The sequence below is a fragment of the Cuculus canorus genome, chromosome 4 (genome assembly GCF_017976375.1).
Source record: "Cuculus canorus isolate bCucCan1 chromosome 4, bCucCan1.pri, whole genome shotgun sequence".
Taxonomy (NCBI): domain Eukaryota; kingdom Metazoa; phylum Chordata; class Aves; order Cuculiformes; family Cuculidae; genus Cuculus; species Cuculus canorus.
The window spans coordinates 15,482,121-15,502,218 of NC_071404.1; the positions used below are offsets into that span (position 1 = coordinate 15,482,121).

Genomic DNA, 20,098 nt, shown 5'->3' on the forward strand with positions numbered 1-20,098 from the left:
AGGTGTTGGCAAAATGTATGTGGGCAGAAATGCCACTGTTTGGAAATTGGAGGGTGAATGAGGTAAGAAACATGATGCTCTATATGGATAGTGCTAGTTCAGCACACCTCCCTCTGAAGCTGCTGGCAACAAGGCGTCTCGATATGGAGCCCTAACAGCAAATTCAAATTTCGTAATTGTGACAGAAACTCACAAAGGAAGTCACTACCTGCCTATCTGGAGTTTTTTTGAGCTATATATATGTTTTCCTTAAAACTACAGCAGGATGTAAGGGTAGGGAGGTATAAGAACAGTATGAGCAAAGGCTGTGGGTTGAAGAAGAAAGTAAACAACTAATTCCAAAGAGAACTGGTTTCTTTAGCTGATAGAGCTCTCAGTTATAAGGAAATCACTCCTCCTGAAATATATGTTCTCTTTCTTACTGTTATATGACAGGATTGACTCCCCAAATGGAGCTATGCAAGCTGGAAAAGAACAAACCTATGTTTCTTTGCCACAGCTCGCTGACTGAATCCTGAAGTGTTAAGCCAAATACTTAAATCTTTGAAGACACCTTTCTAAGTATGTAAAACAAGCAGTGTCCCTCATTGCCTCTAATTCTTCCTTGAGCCATTCAGTCACTGCCAAGAGTATCTTCTGAAGTAGGTTGATGCAGTTGGATCACTAGAAGCAGCTTGTGGCAAGTAAAAGAGAAAAGGGCATTGTCTAAAATTATCAGATTTTATAATTTGCTTTCTGACTAAGTACTGTGAATGCAGGTAGTCCCAGCACTCAGAAAACATGGCAGGAAAACTCCACTCCTTTTATCCCAGGGAAACCATAGACTTGAAAACATTTTTCAGCTATATTCACAGGCAGAAACAAATTTAATTATTCCTCTGATGCTCTCTCTAACAGGTACTAATGTTGAAAGCAAATTGACCAGTAGGGGCTGAATTACACCCTTGTGCAGATGTCATCAGTGGTACACTAATGGCTGATAGAACCAAATGGTTATCGTGGTTGGGTTTGGGTTGGTTTTTTTTTTCTTCACTCTTCTTGGCCACAGACCCCCAATCTGGCAAAATCTGGCTTTCCTTTACTTCAAACATCTTCTCAGTATACACATAGTGCAGACATTGACTTCCTCTGCTGTGTAGCCCCTTCCAGATTTAGTGGATGATATATTAAGATTCGGTTCAAGGATTCACTTACCAGTGAAATATTTAGTATCATAATGACTTTATTATTGACCAGAATTCATAAATTATACCTCTGTGTGCTTTTCCAGTTGTCAAGACACAAGATTTGTTCCCGAATGTGAAATGGAATAATATATTGTTATACCAATGTAATCATGTCATTTAACTCTACTAGTACAGGTAAAAATACAAATATTTTATTGTAACATTCAACTTTGTAAAAATGTAGTCACACTACTGCCAAGTTTGTTAAGTGGACCAGATGTTAGGCTATAAAGAGAAAGATGTTTCAAGACATCAGTAATTTTAAGGGATGAGATCAAGGAACAGAGTGAATTATTTCCTACTTTCATTAAGGATACTGTCATATCTTGGCAATTATCTTGATTTCTGCTCTAATGGAATCTCAGTGCTTTCTTTATTTTCCTCTACTGTAACTCCTTATAGCCTGTTTTCTTCCCCCATGTGAATGACCATATTGAAAAACAATGTGATCTTGTACAGTATTTAAGAATATTTGATCCTCTAATATACATGTGAATTTCGCATTAGATTCCTATATGTCAAATATGAATTTTCATGGCATTATTTCAGAAAAGTTTTTGCGTTTTCTCTGAAAAAATGGTATACCGGATGAAGAGTGCTAGTTTATATTAATAAATAAAACTATATTAGAATAATCTATTTTTCTAAACATATTTATATTTTATGTCTCCAGCTGTGAATTTTGGAAGATAAAGTATCTTTAGAGACTAGTGGCCAGTTACTGTCCCTGCCTATGACAGAGGGTTGGAATCAGAAGGTTTTTAAAGATCTCTTCCAAAGTAACCCATTCTATGATTCTATGTTTTGTGTAATCTTTGCAGGTTTGTTTTCTTTTTTTTGCTATGGAACAGAAAATATTAGTTATGCTTTATATAACAAAATCTTGCATAGTTTTTACTGTCTATCTGTAAATCTCATTTTCTGAAACACAGCATGAAACAGACACTTCCTTTCATCTTTTATCCACAGAGATATTGTGGATAAATATTTATAAATAAATGTTGTCAGTAATAATGCATTAATTAATAGAATTTCTGACCTTGGGATACAGTGAAAGTGGATTAAATGACCGAGATGAAAGTGGAAACTGCAACAGAATGTTGCTCTGCTGGTTTTGCCTGTGCGGTAGTCTCTGAACAAAGCTGTCTTACTGGATGGAAAGATTCTCTTTCATATAGGTATGTAGCAGGTGCTTGAGTGAATTCTGTGTAGTTGAGAAAAACAAATATTTAATAGGCATATAAACACAGAAACCTCTTCTTGGAAGAGGAGATGTTTAAGGGGATTCTACATTTTTGTTTTGTTCTGTATTTTATGCTGGAAATTGAAAACAGAAGTCCCCAACCTTTTCTGAAAGCAAACTGCATGAGACAATGAATCTATGGTTCACTATTGTAATCCCTTTACCACTTTTGAGCAGTTACTCATCTTCAGCTCTGCTGGCTCGTGCTGCCCAATTTGGCAGCTTTGGTACAGACACTGGAGCTCAGATGCACTTCTTAAATTTCAGCCACTAATCTGGTCTCCTTTCCACCCACCTTAGCTATTTTCCGAGCCACTAAAGCCATCAAAGGAGATCACAGCCCAAGAGGTTAAGGGTGCTAAGGTTTAAGACTATCATAGACAAATGCGTGGCTGGGACAGGATATTTTATTGCAATGCAAGTAGGTGATACAACAAAACAAAACAAAAAAAGAAGAAAAAAAAGCTATGAGAATGTCAGTAGGAAATCTCTGTTGTGGGAGAACCAGAAATAAAGCAAATGATTCCTTATCAAACAATCAAGAAAACCAGGAAGAGATAACTGCAATACAGTCCCTTTGGTCACATTTTCCAAATACATGGGAGAATCTGAAGACATGCATGAACCCATAATAGACAAAAAATCAGACAGCTGAGCTTGGCCAAGCTGACCTAGGTCTGGCAGATCTTACTTGTACTCCTTGATGAGTTTCACCAGCTGGGCACCATTGTGATACAGAGCAGAAATGGAAGAAACCAGTTGTGTATAAAAGGGAGAAACATTTTAAGTCATGAGCATTTCTGCTTCTTCCCCTTCTTGCTTCTTATTTAGTGATGGCTGGCAAAGAAGATGATAAGGTGTGACACTCTTATAAAAGAAGTAGTAATTAGAGGGAAGCTGAGGAAACAGAAATTAGTCAGCAGTGAATCTTTTCCCTTTTAGTCTCCTGGATCTATTTATAAAAGTACAAACACCAATGTTGAAATTAGAGAGATTAGATTTCTTTATGCTGAGAAATTTCTCCTGTGAGAACTACATTTGTCTTGCTCTATAACGAAAACCTGATTTTGACAGTTCCATCTGTAAGTAACACTCCACAAGGCAAATGCTAGGCTCTGACTCATCATGCCATAGAAAATAGGCCTGCATTTGTAAAGTGACTTTCCACTTTGTCTTATGTACTTACAGAGTTTTTTATATCTTTTATTAAGGAAGCTTCTATACACCATTGTTAAGCAAATAGGATCTCATCAAGTGCATCATCTTCGTCTTGACAGGATTGATTCAGGAGCTGAATTATATACCGAGTAATTGGAATGACCTAGAAGAGAATGTGCCTGAATTTATAAATAGGATCTGATCTCAAATAACATATAAGTAGGTAATAAACCAATCTCCAGATTTCCTGGTGAAATCTCATTATTAGCATCCAACACCTCCTAGATTAGGTTGCTTTCCTGGTATAGAAACCAGCTTATTACTTTTTCTTTAGAATAACAAATTATTCTGCTGTTTATAACTGAAAGATTCTAGGAACTCTTTGAGAGACAGATTGTTTTACCATTTCTTTACTTTTAATGTTGTAGCATGACTTCATGACACAGGAAAAGTGGTAAATTTTTTTAAAGGTTAGCTTCCCAGGTTTCTGTTATCAGACTATCTTTATACAGGAGATTTTTTCCTGAAATTCCCCATGGGGATGATGTGTTCTTGGCTTTTCACATTACATTTTGACCATTATCAGTTTGAAAGTTTTCTTAAGATATATTCTTAAGACCATTTTGAAAATTCAAATACTCTCCTTCATGGTTTCTCTATAACTACAACACAATACATGAGGTTTGAGAACACTTTTCCAAAGATATGGAAAGTGGCTGTAGGCTGGATAGAGATTAAGGGCTAAGAATTGACCAGATCTCAATATTCTGTTTATGTTTGACACTTTGCTTTAGTTGTCCTATGGAAACCTTTTACTGCAAAACAGACATAAGTGCATCATTTTAATGCATGCAAAATAAATGCCTAGGGCATCTATTGCATTTTTTTGGCTTGCACATTTTGATCATGTTTTTAGGTTTGAATGGGTTACTTGAGTTGGGAAAAAAAATGTCCTAATCTACAAGGAGCAGAATCATCTGGCCATGTCACCTCAATCTGTTCTATGCCAGCTGTGGTTATGAGTGATAATTGGTTCTTCTTATTCTCCATCTGTTTAAAATTCAGTGGGGTAAATTTTGTATGGAAGGAGGTGCTTTGACAGACACAGATCTCTAGAGCTCTAGACTACCAGCAAAACCGTGATCTGAAACTACAAATAGTGACACAAGACATGTTTCTGTGTATGGTCTTGACAGTCCAAGGCTATTTCAGAGTTTTATTAATATCTCAATTAAAAATTGTATCTGGATTAAGGTAGGATATTTGATTACAGACTAGAAATGAATGTACATGTTCTAAAGGTTCTTTCTCTCCTTGCAGTGTAGGAAATAGTACATTTCTGTACTATTTCTACTGCACTATATAGTACTGCACTGTTTCTACTGTTTTTTCAGCCCTGAATAAGAGAGTTTAAAAGATATTCAGGCTAAATTTTTCACCATGAAGTAGCTGATTCAATCTGATTTAAATTGTCATGCATACCAACATATATATATATATATAAATATATGCATAATTTGTGACAACAATTCCTGTCTATACAGTCAAAAGGGCTTAAACTCTGGAGTGACTATGTAATACACAATGAAGTTCTAAGTCGCTGAGTCACTTTTGAGGCATTGCCACTTGCTATTACATTGCTGTAATCTAAAACTGGCCTGCACTCCTTCTCTAAAAGCTTGTATATGTGGTGAAACAAAAGTGTAGTAACTGGAAGTGTGAATTCACTGGATAACTCTAGAGGGATTGTAGAGGGATTTATACTCCATGTCTTGTTTATCCCTCTAGTACAGTGGCAATTTTCCTATGTGCATAGCCTTAGGATTCTAACAGCTGTTTCCTGTTGAAATTTAACCTTTCTAGCTCACCTTATACTTTTTTTCCCAATGAAAATAGTTGCTCTATCTGTAATCTAAAAAGTGAGAGTGGTGCCTTTCAGTGCTTCAGCTAGCAAAAATCTTTTGAAAGGTAAGATGCTGACACTAAGACACAGAAGTGCTTGAATGCACTGATGTTGGATAGGACCTGTCAAAATCCTTAAATCCACGATTCTTCCCACCATGACTCCTGCAGAGGGCCACCAGGAGTCAATTAATTCAGATTAAGAGGAAGGAGTATATACTGTCTCTGGCCTTGCATGACAGATGTTGGGGATAATGGGAGTTCATTTGGCTTTTTTTCCTTGTAGCTGAAACCTGTAGTGCTTTCTCACATGTGTGTCTAGGAACTGTCAAACCATGAGACATGTTTTCTTTATTTGTGTGGTCTTATAAGTTTCTCGCTATTAAGTTTAAAGTTCCTTGGGGGGTGGCCATAGGAAGCAATGGAGAGGAGGGCTCTGAGCTGGCATTTTGCTGCCCTGTTTCGATTTTACCAAATGAGAGAATGCATGCAGTTTAAAACTGACAGCAGTTCTTGACATATGATGAATAAAACTAACATTGAGATGCTTTTGAGGGCTCTGTGTGTGGTCTGTTGTAGTTAGTGATGTGCAGTACATCAAGCTTGTTGCTGTTTTAAGACTGTATCAGTAGCTGTCTTATAAACTGATAGAAATCTGAAGCTGTGTTCATTTTGTTTGCCCAGTAATTTCTGAATTCTCCTAACATAAGAACTTTGTATTTTCTTTGCTGTTATAGTATTTGATTTTTGACAGATTTATATTTTTTTCCCCATCCAGAGCAGTTCAGCTCCTCAGGCAGTTGTGCAAATAATATAGGAAGAGTCAATTTTAAATAATACTCCTACTTGTAATACAAATAATCTTTGTGTAAAAATTCTAGCTGAGAAACACCATTAAAAAGTTGAAAATCATGCTGATGTTAAAGTTTAATCTTTTCTTAACTGATGAATGCTCCTGGGATGAGTAGAATTGTATTCACACTCCGTAGCATTACTAACCTCAGACAGAGATCTATTTCAATCTTATATTATCCAGATGTTGGAATATATTGTTTACTGAGTTGTTTAAAAATATGTCAAAAAGAAAATGAAATGGGCTACTCTAAACAAGGTGGAAAGAAGACCTCAAAAAGGACTATAAACAGTAAGATGCACATAAGATTTGCTTCTACCAAACTCTGTAAAAAACTTTTTTCTGTAATGCTTGCGTGTTAAAATTTAACTTCACTGTTCCTAATGTGGACATTTTTGAGATTGTAGAAGCATGCATTTTTGCCGTTAAAAAACTTATTTTTACTTGTTTCTATTGGAGCAATTAGGAAGCTTTTAAAAAACTAATTTGGAATTTATAGTCTTAATCCCAAAATGTACTCAATTTGTGCTATTATATTTTGAGTAAAAAAAAATATTGCAGTTTATCTCAAATTATATTAGCATTAATAAAAAATAAAAGATAGTGGTTGACTATGTCAGTTATCCCTGAATTGAATTTATAAACCTCAGATATTTATAGCTAAACTAGTTAAAATCGTGTGACAAATAGACTGAAGGAAATCTTAGTGTAGATGTACACCATTAGGATATGCAAACCCCATTAATTTAATTACTTTTTACTTAGCTTTTGATTAAGATTTTTTCCAGAGTTGATGGACTTCTTTGAAATTTAAACATATGTCCGGATTCCCGGGATGAACTTAACTTGACTATGGGTAAACTTTTTTTTAAAGTCACATTCACCATATGTTATCAGCTTTAATTCTATGCAAATAGAATACTTGTGTGGGAAATTATATTTCCTACAAAACAGTGGATTTCATAAATAAACACAAATCTGAAATTAAATCCCAAGAAAAGTTCAACCGGAGTTATTTCTGATGAAATAACATCCTTAAATCCTTCCCAAATGCAAACAAACAACCTTTTTGATTACAAGATTAAATGTATATTCTAAAGCTGTTCTTGTGTTCCTGGTGCTACTGTTTGAAGTACTATAGAAGTATAATTATGAATTCTGAACAAAAGAACATGGTAATATGCAGCCCGAAGGCTCGAGTGGCACATGGGAGAAGCAAACTGTTGATAAGAACTCCTGACATGTGCCTCCAGTCTCCTCAATATTATTGAATGATCACAACAAACAAACGTGCTGACGCAAATTATAAGTAAAAGAAACTTGTGAGTGGTTCACTCTCCTTCTGCTCTCCTTTTTAATATAATTGCTGAGCCTGTTTCTAGCTTTATATTAAGATGAGCAATAACTTGCTAAGGGCTTAGCTTAATGATACTGTAAAATTATCAATTAAAACCGAACGTAAAATTTTCAATAAGAGTTAAATCTGTGGTTGTTAATAATATCATTAGAGGGAAAGATGACACTGAAAAAAGATATTTTCCTAAAATTAGTCCAAAGATATAGTTGTTAGCTAATTTCAGTCTGATCTTGAAAATGAAAACTGGATATTTTGGGGAGATCGTCTAATAAAAGGGCTGAAACATTGCTTTGAGTGGAGGCCATGACTTAGTCATAGCAAATGTCACAGTTAGTAACTCATTTAATTCTTTGTCATGTGGGTATGCACACGTACACATAATATACTTGGGCTAGGAAAAGGGGAAACAGGAAAATGGTGCTAAAATTGAGAAGACAAATACCCCAGACTCAGGAAATGACTAAAGCTGTTTGGACTTGGTTTAGTATATGTAAATGTGGCTTCCTGGTTTTTATGAGTGTATATGTATCATTAGAGTATCATCTAATATTCTCTGTCATCTGTTTTGGCCTCATTCAGTGCCATTCATCGTGTGCACTCCCTCACCAATAGTTTCCAAAGCTCCGGTCCCAACCTCTCACCTGGGATCGTTGTCCTCCTTTTTTTCACCTCTGATATGGTGGTGCCTTTACAGCTGATGAAGGTATCTATCTGCTTTTTGATGTTGTTTAGATGGAGACACTGCGAATACTGGGCAGATTTTATTTCTGTGTTCCTCTTGGGTCTACAGCCTGCACACGGCATAGTCTAGAGCAGTAAGGAAAGAAATTAACACAAAACCCTTGACAGCTGCAGCTACAATTTACAGTTAATTAGGCTACCCAAATCCAGCAGTATTCCAATGATCATAAGTGAGCTGTTTTTTCTCCCCCCACCCCCACAATAATTTAGCTACAGCAAGTAGATAGAACTTCTGAATCTTTCCATCCATAACATTGGGAAGAGGTAAAATATGGTTGAGGGATTAAGTTAAATCTGATCAAAGGTTCTCAGAGTGAGTGAAATGAACATGCAAAATAAGCTTCTGCAACAAAGAACACAGTTTGCAAACCTTAATTAGACAATTCTTTTGTTTTGGTCAGTTTGTCAAGACAAGATCTTTTAACTCTTCTTTTAACCTTCTTGGGCTGAAGGTTTCCTTGAATATGTGCAAACATAGGCATTTGGAGTACAGAAAGTCCAGCCAAAATGACTTCAAAGTTCATAATAGTATGAGGAAATGAAAAATAAATTTTTGCTTGGGAAATTTGACAACCATGTTGATAAATGTTGTCATAAACTCTGTCCCTAAAAATAAGGACAGATATCTCTGTCTTTCCAAATACTAAGATTGCTTTCTCATGCTAATACCATTATCTGAAATGAAATACGTTACATAGGAAAAACAAAGAATATGCATGAAATCAAAATCTCACTGTTACACAACAATACGCTTCAAATTATCCTTTTTAACAAAGCCTGTAGAAATAAGATATGAAGTTTCCTCCAATCCAATAACTCATTCCTTTAGAACTAAGTACTATTATTTTATGCGTGTGATGCTTTCATTATTTCACAGGGAATGGTTTGCACTAGGCTCAAAATTAGACCTTCTTTGTTGAAAACATTTGAAATTAAAATAATAGAAGTAGCAAGAAGTGCAGATGAGGGGGGATGTCTTGTTTTTGAATAAATGGCTTTGGTAGGCTTTTTGATCTCAGATACCTTTTAGTTACACAGAGTTTGCATGCAAATTTGAAGAGCATTTAGAGAGCATTTAGCCAGCTGGCTGAGGTGCAAATTCCACTATTAGCCCCCTCCAAAAAAATGGAAACAGCCCAAGGAATGGGTCTTCTGCCTACTGATTGTGTTTCAAGGGATTGTGAATGCGGGCTGGCAGCCAGGGCTGCTGTGGAGCTCCAGTGGGAAGGGCTGTAGCAGAATACACCCTGCCCACATACAAAAATTTTAACAGTGTTTAACTTGTCAGTCCTAGTTTCTCTCTGCAGCTGAAATAATCTGTAACATTCATGAAGCATACCACCCCTCAACAAACATTCCAACAGAGTATTCTATTTCTCACTGCAATTACAACATAATTTAAAACTAAGATGTGAATGTGTTACCCCTACCTAAATCTTGAATGTTGTTTCTAGCACTAGAGAACTGTATTTTACCTCAGATTAAAACAATATAACTCCCTTCTTTATGTTCAAAGTTCTCATTGTACATCTTAATGAAATAGGGATTCTGTGGCTGCAGACTGGCTAATCCTTTCCATTGAGGAGATACTCCAGTCTGTTTTTCATATGGTTCGAGAGTTCTTTTCCATTAATATCTGAAACCTTTCTGGATCACTAAAGCCTACCGAAAATATTATGCTCTTCAGAGATAAATTCATTACTCTCTGTGGAAAACCCAGTAGCCTCAGGAGTCTTTCTGTTATCTTCAGATCTTGTTGAAATTAGTCTTGAGTTCTACATCTTCTGAATCTAGGGCTTTGCATTGGGAACCAGCTTGGTTTTGTTCATTCCCAGAAACCACAAGTATAAAACAACGTTTTTTTCATACGCAAAATAAGTACATGGTCCTTTTCTGTATTTTTTTGTCCCATTCTTTATTTTAGAATATTTTAGAATATTTCAGGTTGTCTAGCAGCTGTTCTAAGTCTGTGTTACATGCACCAAAGAGGGAATATGATCACTTTAAAGTGACAGCAGAGGCATCTTCTGTAAGGAAGATCATGTCTAGTCTGTAAGAAAATCTACATACAACCAACCATTTTTACTGGTAAATTGCTGTTATACAAATGTAAATTGTTCCCTTGGTTGCTCTGCTTGCAGAAGACTTGTAGTTTTCATTCAGAATATGGAGGCGTAGATAAGCTAATGTGACTTAACAAGGACAGAGAGGATGAAGTGGGAGAACCCAAGTATCGGGAGTGAAGATAGGTGGGAACTAGATTGGGCCCTTTTTTCAGAAGAACAGAAGAGGATCATGTTCATGAAATCATAATATTGAGGGTAAGGAGCAGTGACACTGCTGTGCCAATGTAGGTCAAGAGTACAGCTATACACTCGCACAGAGCTGGGAATCTATGCTGTTGTTGTGATATGCTTTACAGCAGCAGCTTCCACCTTGAGAAAATTGGCTTCTATACTTCTGTGAGATATTATTGCTTTTGTTTTGTTTTGCTTAGATGCTTTTTGACATGCTTTCTCCCAAGTAATTTCGTTTGAGATAGTTTCCTTATTTGAAAAAAAAATTTACAAAATAATAGTAGCAATCTTTCATGCTAAGATTTTCCCATGCAATGCAGCATAGAGTAACTTCTTCTAGAATAAATTGTCAATTAAGCTTTGTAAAACTAAGGAAGAACTACAGAGGAAGTGTATCAGAGGACAGCATTTTTATTTGTACAAGAAAGAGCAGAAATGTGAGAAGAAAGTACATTTTATCTTTAGCCTAATTACTAAGACAGAAGAATAAAATCTTGATTAAGTACATGATGAGTTCATTCTTTGGTGCAGAAAACTACCTTAGTTTTTGTGTGTTTATGCAGCTGTGATTCCATTCAACTCTTTTTCCCCTGTTTCTATCAGTAAGTGGAAGCTCATGTGACAGATGAGCTTATGGGCTCGTAAACACATCCACTTGATTTCCTTTTTGATACCAGGTAGCCATACTTGTCAGATAGGCAACTGTATAATATTTCTCTAATACTTTTTTCCAGGGTGAAGGACACTCTCCCCCAACCACTGTGTGCGTGCACTCATGGACATGTGTTGTTCTCTGATGCATGAGAAGGAAGGAAGGAAGGAAGAGAATTTGAATTAAACCTAATATTTTTGGCCATGAAACCTATCTTCTCTGAAAGACCCTATAAGCTATGAATAGCTAAGTATACTCCAGTGTGCACGTTATTAGGCTGTTTCCTTTCTTTCTAAGCCAAGAGTGGTACTCAGCAACCTAGAGATACCAGGGGAAAATAACTTAATTATCTTTTGGACCTATGAAGAAGAAGCTAGGAATGCCTTTGATGTTTTTCTGTGGCTTTAAGTAGGACTGAGACAAGGATGTGGTTAAGCTGTTTAAAGTTCACAAAAAAAACCCCCAAACACTCCAAAAAACAACCCCCCAAAAATGCAGCAGCCTTAGCCATATAAGCAAATACTGGGAATTGTATAGTTAAATTCTCTAGCTGATTTTCAAAGCCTCAAGCAGATGTTTTTATCTTTGATTGTCTCTAACTCAGTAGCAAAATTTCTCGTTCCGGCACTATTAAGTATCCTGTTTAGTGTTGTTGATAGAAATGAAATTTTGACCTCCCTTATAAAACCTTCCTCTAAAGCTTAGCTTTCCTAGTGCTGCATGATGTTTCTTTTTCCCTTACCATTTCCTTCTGCAGTCACATCCCAAGATATTCTTTGTCTTGTTTCAGTCCAGTCAGTCCAGAATTCTCAGTTCAGTCAGTGTTTACCATTATTAACAATCCTGGATGATCTGATTGCTTTCTTTTAGCTTCACTTTTACAGGAGGATGAAGTGAATCTATTATAGTCATACTTTGGAGTATTAAAGTAATTATTCAAAAACTAGATAGTTAAGCTATTTTCAGTAACTGCAACATAAAAATCTAAACTATATCAGTAGAAGTATCCAAATTAAAGAGTGAGACAACTCCGTCTTAAATTTGAAGACATTTACTTAATGAAGTACTACACTTACAAAATTATCTAACTTTGCTAAGGAAAGCAACCAGCAAGTCCTCACCAGATAAATGCTGCCTTTTTTTATACATTTCTTTGGACTTTTTAAAGAACTCATCTAGCAGGAAACATTCTACAGTCTTAACATCTTGTTTTGAATACAAATGGCTATAAAAGATCCTAGAATAATAGAAAAGGGAGAAGAAAATGGAAAAGGCAAATGAAAGTCAAGTTTGTTTAATAAATAATAGGTTCTAAAGCTAAACATATTTTAGCAAGAGACTGACTGTTGCGTATATTGTAATGATAGAGAGCTGCTTTCTGCTGTAGAGTATCAGCCATTAGGCAATAGGCACTTCATCATTCTAATTCAGAATCCTTTTCAATACTTTTCTGAAAGCCTCTTTGCTCCCTTTGCATAAATCAATAATTCTTTTGCATTGTCATAAACATAAAAATCATAATACTGGTTTTATTTTAGAAAGACATATCCTTTGGGATATCCTCTTGATAGCTTTAATCCTATTCTGTTTGACACAAGAGAAGTCTGCAAGGTGATTTAAGGGACCTTTAGATTTACAGTACTTTAAAGAGGGAGTATTTACTCAGAATGGATGTGGAAAGACTCAGCCAAATAAACCACCTTAAAAGGCAGTAATTTACTTACACAGACGGGCATAAATTTGGCTACTTAACAAAATATCTTTATCCAATTTGCAGATAACTCCCTCATCTCTTTCAAACTCACTATATAGCCACAAAGTAAAGACAGATAATAAAGTTGTGTTGCAACTTTGAGTCAGTTCCATATCGATGGGTCTCTACAAAGGAGCCAAGGTTCATTAGATCAGTAGGACTGCAAATGTCCTAGGAAGGAAAAAAAACATAAGGCATCAAAGTCTTTTAAGTAGAGAATTGCTTTAATAACAAGTGGCAAACTCTTCAAATATTCAAAATGCCTAACTTGCTAAAGAAGATGTAGGGTAAACAAACCAAACCAAACCACACCAAAATAAAAACAAGCAAACAAACAAACCCACCCACAACCCTTCAAACTCCCCCCAAAACACTACCAAAAAAAACCCCACAAAACCTCACACAACAAGAAACACCAAACAAGACCAAAACTCCTAGCTCTATGGAAGATCATCCCCTAACAATGCTCATGCTAGGAGAAGCTTCCAGGTAATCTTCATTTCTGTATTTAATTTTATTATGGGCTTTTACTTGTAACTTGTCTTCTGCTGACCCGCTACATAAAACCAATTTACTTGTTATTAAACTCTTAGGGTCCACTGTAAAGACTGTGCTCAGTTAATCCAAATCTCAGGTTGTGTTCTTTCCACTTGCACCTCCTACTCCTTCCTGTTAAATTGTGATGATATTTCATGTATTCTTTCCAGCAAACATACCTTTAGTTGCCCCATAGAAAGCTGAACCTGAGACAGTGAGCAAGATATAGACAACAGACAGTTCGTATTGTTTTTTGTCTTATTGAAAGGGAGAAATTATTTACACTGACAGTTGATAAGTCCTTGCTGCAATGGCTAATTTACTACACATCTGAGAACTTCCGCCAGCTAATTGGCCTTTATAGTTAAATTAGTAAGCATGATACAAATCAGAGAGGTCCTTTTCAGCAAAATGAAGACTATGAGTGCGTAATACCTTCAGAAATATGAGGGATTATGAGAGTATCACTTCATGGAAAACATGCATCATGCTGTTACACACAAAAAATAGTCCAAGGATTTCTCTCGAATGGAATTAGTTTAATTTGTGAGCAAAGGAGTTCATAAATTATCTGAGACAGTCTCATTGACTGCCAAAAATGCAAAATTCTCATTAAAAAATCAAGACCCTCTATCAAACAATACTTCATCCATACAGTACAGGAGATGAATGACACTGAACTTGAGCTGCACAAGATGTAAAAAATAATAATACTCACTTGAAGAAACTTTGAGCATACTCTTTTTTAGTTTATGTGAAACTCTAGGAAATTTCTTCAAATAGCAAAATATCTGCATCATCTTGCTTTTGCTGAAAAAAGATCCTGTAAGTGTGAAAGTTATAATCTTTAAAATGAAAGATTCCTAGTATATTTGTGGAAAGTACAGCCTCTCATTAATAACTAATACATCCACAAATTATAACATTATTATTTGGAATGAATTAATTGGGAGTCTGTACTTCCAGAAGTGTGTTTTCTAACTTCTTTAATAAATCAGAGAAAGGAAACTTTATTATAAATGGGAAAGTCAGAGCCAATGCGATTGTGACCTAGCAGAGGATTTTATTTCCTACTGAAACAGTATAAACCTCTGTTTTGGGAGTTAATTTTTATCTGTATAACTTGCTATTTACAGTAAAGAAAATAAAATATACACATCATATTTATTTTGCTAGAACAGTATTTATTTTCTATGGACCTAATCACATTGGTGCATTATGACAATATGATTTTTGTAGATTGACAGGGATAAGAATAGGTATAAACTGACATAAACCAAAAATACTAGTCAAGATTGACAGGCAGTTGGTGTGGTGATCACATATATAATAGAAATAAAACACAAGAAACAATTGACTTGGGCCAAATGTTAAAAGCAAAACTAAATATTTCTGCAGACAGTTGAAACCTGTTCACTCCCATCTTATAAAATTACAGTTTAGGCTTCTTACCAAGACTTTCCAGACCTGGGCTGGGATGTCTTCTTTACATGGTTCCTGGAAACAAGAAGGGAAACATTATGTAGTGAGCACTGACAGACACCAAATACCTATTTGAGTGGTAGTTACATCTGAGATTTAGACACCTTTTTATTGTGTTGGTTCAAACAAAAGGTCTTCCTTTTCAACCCAAATTTCTTACATTGTCTAAGTGATTTGCACAATAAAGGCTTTATTTTTACACTAAAGAAGATCAGGTGATTTTTTTTTTTTTACTTGGTAAACAGCCCTTGCTTATATAAATGATATATTCAATGTTTTAGGTCACCTTTCAAGAATTCAGAGACTGGAATTGGAGCTAGACCTGGTTGTACAATAAAAAAAGTAATCAGTCTAAAAGTATTTAGACCTCAAGTTCTGACCAGAAGTTTCAAGTAAAAGTCAGTAGTGGAAACAGCTGTTATCTAAAGGTCTGTGACTTTTATTTACGGACAATGAACTAAACTGTTTGTGGATAGTTTCCCCTCAGTATTTCTCAATTCATCTTTCTTTTCCCCGGATCCATGGACAGGCGTAGAGAGCAATCGAGAATTCCTGCAAACAGCAGAATGCACAACAGTTAAATCCTTGCTAGTCACCAGTGCTGCAGGCCCCGTTTTATAGGCTTGCTATTTCAAATTACTTCCTACAGATGTGGTTTTTTTTCCTGACTCTGATTGCCTCTACTTATTGTGACAATCAAAAGTTGAAGGAAAAGGAGTAGTAGATTATGGACATTGGACTACCAGCTACTATTGGTACAAGAATAAACCATGGTTATATTGAAGATTGTTCGATGCTAAAGCTTTGTACTTTAATGGCATGAGTGGAAAAAACAATTAAGTGTTATATAACTGTTTTCTGGTAGAAGTGAGGTCCCTACTATCCTGAATGACACAGCCAAAATTTCTGGTTAAGCTCTGTAGTTAACTGCAGAGATAAAATTCACAGGGCATGCCATAAGGAATTAATGATTGTCTTTAATAATGTGCAACAAATAAGGTAGTGGAAGCGGGAGGAAACAGAATATTGAATAGCTCTTTCCTAGATCAGGGCTAAATAATATAGAGCCCCTATTTAAAAGAAAAGAGTACGTGATCGTATGATTGGGCTATATCAGAATATGTAGTAGAAAAGGCAATGAATAAGGTGGTATCAATAACTCAGTTATAACATCTGCAGATTTTCAGTAATGACTTTGCAATCTTAATGGTGTTCTTTAGCGCAGTAGTTTTGGCAATGTTACTACGTATGTGCTGCTACTGAGTGCAGGCAATGTGGCCTAGTAGATAAGACATTGAGCTCAGCAGGGATAGCCAGAGCATAATCCGGGCTCACGACTAACACTGAGTAAATCTGCTTAGCTGTGAATGCTGCTCCTTTTGTAACCCACACGCTAAGGGTTCAGCTGAATGTGATCCAGGTCTAGTTTGGTGCATGACAGCTTTGTGACTAAGGCTCAGTTTTACTGAGAGAATTGTTGTTAAGAAATAGGAAAGTATGTGAACTAAAGCTATGCAAGATAAGAAATGTAAAACCAAACAGAAGTGCAGCAGCTGAGATAGTAGTCATCAGCAGATCAAGGATACAAGAGGAAAAATATCAATATGAAAATACATAAAACAAACAAGACAAAGCAAAGGGTTAGAAGACAGCAACTCAGCAACATCAAGAATTGGTCAGTTCCAAGAATTAAAGGGTCCAACCCTTCCCCAGTTGCCTGACAATTACCTGGCTGGGAGAGGTTTATCAGCTGTATTTGTCCCCGCAGAGGTGTTGGTAAGCATATAAATGTGTATGTGAGCTGTATTTCAGTCCTTGCTATCTACTGTGTTAGTCAATAAATGATATCTGAGTAATCTTAAATTGCGTATGCTGTATGTGCAAGGTAAGATACCCAAATAAAAATTACTCTGTGCCACACAGGCACAGTCCCACCCCTGTTTACTCACTGGTACCACCCAGTTGATGCTGTGATGTCATCAGTGCCAATAAGAAAAATGCTCTTCTCTCAGCTGGAGCTGCACTTTATTGTGGTTCAAAGAAGTAAATGGAGCAAAATGTTAATGTTATCAATTGTTCAGGTATTTTATTGACAACTAGAAAAAATGACTTATTGTTTTGAACAGACCAAAACCTTCCTCAGGGATGATAGGTGATGTTGTCAGAGGTCAACAATGAGAATCATCTATATGATGAATGTTTTAAAGAAAAAACTGGAGAAGGAATTAGAGGTTGTTTTACAAATAACATGAAGCGGCACAGACACTTATTTTGAGTACATATTTAATATATATGATAGCCTATATAGTTTGTAAGGCATATAGTACAAAACCATGCTCTAGTTAACCATTCTTTGTCGTTGAACAACAACTTAAAGCAACTTAAATCTGTGCTGAAGAAATAAAAAGGACTTGTGGGTCAGACAACTTTGTGTATAATAAATTCAGCGCATTAAATCTGGGAACAGTAAATCACAAGAAACAGAATTCCCACAGGGATGCAGAAAGATGCTCTGTGTGAGTTTTTGCTGATCTTCTCACTCAATGATGAAAAGAAATCACTCGGCTCTATTTTAACCCTGAATATTCTCATTTACATAACAAAATATTGCTAACTTTTAGTAATCTTTATCCTGTGATATTAAGATTACTTATCCAAAATGAATGTCTGCCAGGCTGATATGACACTCGTAAGAATAGGGCTTCTATGTAATTAATCGTTTTTCATCTTTGATACTTTCTGTAATAATATTGATTTTTCCTGTATGCTGATTTATTCTAAGTATCTACTGAGAATCCAACTGCTGGCATGATACTCTTCCTTTTCTATTTCTACAGTGATTTAAGAGGTCTATAATACACATCCAATTTCATTAGTGCAATTTTTATCACTTTAAAATAAAATTTCATGCTGAAACAGAAGAAGTTCAAAATTTCATGAGAATTTGCTTTTGAAATGAGATTTTGGCTTACAAAAGTGTGTCAAAGAGCCTGATTCACACAAAGTTTCGAGTCTGAGGTGCACAAACTCCGAAAAGTTGGGTTAGAATATGTTACCTACTCAAGTGATGAAAGTATAAAGCCTCTTGTACTCAAGCAAGAAGAATGAAGAGTGTGAATAGGGAATTTACTTGAAAAAGGCATAAATGAGATCTAAGAGTTATCAGAACTCATTAGAGTACTTCGGGTTTGTTATTGCCAGCTAGTCAGATTTTGATCCCAGTAGATATAATAAAGATCCAGAATAAATTATCGGACCTCGAAGAATACTACTCTTCTTTATCTTCCTTAATTAATCTGAAACTTATGAGATTTTTATGTCTGGAAACTATTTCAAGGGACTTTATACAAAATATAATCTGGATAATAATGCTGTGTTTATTCTCTTTTCCTAAGCATATGCTTTTTGCCATTGTTAGAGATGAGTTATTACCTACATATTTTCATTTGAATGTTTGTGTTCTTTTGATTGTTCTTTATTCTGTGTGTGATGCAGGAAAAATTCTATGATCCCTTAAAGCTATGAACATTCTACAGAAAAACTAGTACAGGTATCATCTTCATTTTTGCTACCGGTTACCACTTGTGCAAAAGAACCTACCTGATTCTAATGTCATGAATCTAATTAACAATCAGCTGCCAATATGAAAAAAGATTTCATGTGTCAGTGGTACAGAATTCAATGGCAAAGCAGCCACTTTTTTTTTTTCTTAATGCCAAGTATTTGTTTTGAATACTACTGTTCTTCTAGAAAGGTTGTTCCTAAGAAATATGCTAAGATTAATGGCCACGAAATAGCAAAATGCTTGCTTGACACTCACATTAACTACTCAGTTACTTACTCAGACATAGGTCTATGTTTAGGAAAGGAGGATTCAAGATATTAAAGTAGCAAAATCATAGTGTGCACTTGATAACTGCACTCTTGAAAAAGAGTGAATAGACCTGGGATAAATAGGGATGTATAGGTATTTTCCCTGGAAGATTTTCTACACATAGATGCTATATGTAACGTAATACAACTCTTATTTTTATTATTCTCAAGATGTTCATATGGGATTAAGTTCTGCCTTAACAAGATGTGAATCAGAGGAAAAGTCGAGCCTTCTCTGAGAGAGAGAAATTACCTTTCATTATCTGCTTAACTGCTTAGATTTTCTTTCAATTGGACCTTCTGTAATAAAATTGGAAAACCATGAGGACTGCTGCATATGGTAGCTTACTACACAACTATAATGGCATGTAATTGGTCAGCAAGTTAGCGTAGGGAAGCTAATCACTGTAGGCCAAAAGGTACATAACAGTTTTATCTGTATACTCCTGTTTCTTCAAATAGGCTACTAAAGAACATAATAAAGGTAGTGAAAAACAACGTTGACTGTTTTCAGAATATTTTGGTGTACATGAATTCAACTGTCATCTTGTCTGTTGCTAAAATCAAATAATACACTCTTCATATGCACTTATATGTACTTATTAGTTTTATTAAAATTCTGTTTTGAACATATTCATTGACTGTTTTCTTAATAGATATTTTTCTCTGTTCTAATATAATCAAAATCTAGCATTTGTTTTTGATAATAAATTATGTACATATTAACAATTAAATTTGTGATGTTTGAACTATACAAATTATCAGATACATACAAACTATTCCAGATTATCTACAGCTAGAGAACTATGCAGGAAACATTTTTTTTCCCCATATTATCTAGAAATTAAGATCTAATTGGTGATGATATTCTTGAACAACTCTCATTGTGTACCAAATCAGGAAGATGGTTAACAAATCCCATTTTAGTTATACATGTGAAATGGTACAGTAGACTCCGTTTAACCAAACATAATTACTAGGTGCCTTTATTTCTTCTTTGCAAGCAAAGAACTGCTACCCTTAC

At 35.4% G+C, this 20,098-nt stretch overlaps 1 long non-coding RNA gene across 1 annotated transcript; it reads right to left on the minus strand.

Moving 5' to 3' along the window:
• Window positions 1-2,975: 2,975 nt before the first annotated feature.
• Window positions 2,976-14,543, minus strand: LOC128852078 (uncharacterized). Its single transcript, XR_008449693.1, has 3 exons — window positions 14,438-14,543; window positions 8,381-8,546; window positions 2,976-3,790 (listed from the first exon to the last, which is right to left on the minus strand). It is a non-coding gene; the product is annotated as an uncharacterized LOC128852078 (long non-coding RNA).
• Between the last annotated feature and the right edge of the window lie 5,555 nt (window positions 14,544-20,098).